Genomic DNA, 2,161 nt, shown 5'->3' on the forward strand with positions numbered 1-2,161 from the left:
GTTCATCACACATATATTGAAATTAGTTGTGGGTAGGTGCTACAGAGAGGTGTAGAGGAGCAAGACCCTGGCCCCTGACGCTCCTGGCCCCTGAGGTCACCCCACTTCTCCACCCCTTGGGCCTGACCAGCCAGCCCCAGGAGTGCTGCGAAGCCACCAGGCCCTGGACGCCTGCGGGCCCCACATGTACCCAGAGCTAGACCTAGGTCAGGTGGCAGCTCAGTGGCCAGGCTGGACTCTGAGCATCCTGGTGGTGGTGGTGCACTGACCTAACGGCTCTGGCCAGAAGTACCAGTTGGTGGTGGATGGTGGGGTAGCTTGGGCAAGTTGGCGCTCCCCATCCGACTCATACAGTCCTCTTTTGTAACAGACTGTGAGCCAACCATCTGCTTTGTGTGTGTGTGATAGATGACAGAGCAGCCCAGTTAGATGTTCTGGATACAATAGGACAAGAAGTTTGGAGCTATAAGAGAACAGTTCCTGAGAACTGATGAGGGTTTCCTATTGCTCTTTTCAGACATACATAGAGGCAGTTTTGAAGGAATCTGTGAGTTTCAAAGACAGACTCTCAGAGTAAAGGATCATGATGAGTTCCAATGATTTTAATTGGTAATAAAGCAGACCTGGATCATCATAGACAGGTAATGTAGGAAGAATAGCAGTTAACCCACAACTTAAGGTAACATACTGTGGGGGTGTCAGCAAAGATTAGGATGAACGTAGATCAAGGTTTCCATGAACTTGTCTGGGTTATAAGGAAATTTCAAGAGTGGGAATGTCTTTCTTCACCAACGAGGAAAGAAAAAGACAAGAAAAGCTGCCATTGTGTCATTTTCTAAGAATTATTTGAGTTTTAGCTACCCACTGCCAGGAAAAGCCTGCATCTTTTCCTTCTCTCCTTACAGTTTACATCATGTTGGTACCTTTCTAGCCTTAGACAAATGATCCTGGTAGCCTTAGACCAAGAAGCTGGTTAATCCTTTCCATGAAGCTAATCTTATGGTCATTTCAAGACAGATTTAAAGGAAACACTAAGGATGCTTCAAAAATTAGCGGATTCCATATATAAAATGAACTCAAATGAATTGAAGACTTAAATGTAAGACCTGAAACCATAAAAGTCCTAGAAGAAAATATAGGTGGTACACTCTTTGACATCAGTCTTAGCAAAGTTTTTTTGGATATGTCTCCTTAGGCAAGGGAAACAAAAGCAAAAATAAACACGTGGGACTACATCAAACTAAAAAGCTTTTGCATATCAAAGGAAACCACCAACAAAGTGAAAAGGCAACCTAATGAATGGGAGAAGATATTTTCAAAAGATATGTTCCATAAGGGGTTGATATGCAAAGAGCTCATGCAACTCAATATCAAAAAAGCCCAAACAGTTTGATTAAAAAATGGGCAGAAGACCTGAATAGGAATTTTTCAAAGGAGACATACAGAAGGCCAACAAGCACCTGAAAAGGTGGTAAACATAACTAATCATCCAGGAAATGCAAATCAAAACCACAATGAGACACCACCTCACACCTATCAGAATGGCTGTTATCAAAAGGACAAGAGGGCTTCCCTGGTGGCGCAGTAGTTGGGAGTCCGCCTGCCAATGCAGGGGACACGGGTTTGTGCCCCGGTCCAGGAGGGTCCCACGTGCTGCGTAGCGGCTGGGCCCGTGGGCCATGGCCACTGGGCCTGCGGGTCCAGGGCCTGTGCTCTGCGGCGGGAGAGGCCGCGGCGGGAGAGGCCTGCGTACCGCGAAAAAAAAAAAAGGACAAGAAACAACAAGTGTTGGTGAGGATGTGGAGAAAAGGGCACCCTCATGCAAGGTTGGTAGGACTGTAAATTGGAGTAACCACTATGGAAAACAGAGTGGAGGATTCTCAAAAAACGAAGAAAAGAACTACCATATGATCCAGCAATTCCACTCCTGGATATATATCTGAAGAAAACAAAAACGCCAATTCAAAAAGATACGTGCACTGCAGTGATCATTGCAACATTATTTACAATAGCGAAGATATAGAAGCAACTTAAGTGCACATCAATAGATGAATAGGTAAAGAAGATATGGCATGCATATATATATATATATATATATATATATATATATATGTAATAGAATACTACTCAGCCATAAAAAAGAATGAAATCTTGCCATTTG

At 43.9% G+C, this 2,161-nt stretch overlaps 1 pseudogene; it reads left to right on the forward strand.

Moving 5' to 3' along the window:
• Positions 1–271: 271 nt before the first annotated feature.
• Positions 272–839, forward strand: LOC136126847 (ras-related protein R-Ras2 pseudogene; annotated as a pseudogene).
• The last annotated feature ends 1,322 nt before the right edge of the window (positions 840–2,161 follow it).

Source organism: Phocoena phocoena, chromosome 1 (assembly GCF_963924675.1).
Source record: "Phocoena phocoena chromosome 1, mPhoPho1.1, whole genome shotgun sequence".
In the NCBI taxonomy this organism is placed as follows: domain Eukaryota; kingdom Metazoa; phylum Chordata; class Mammalia; order Artiodactyla; family Phocoenidae; genus Phocoena; species Phocoena phocoena.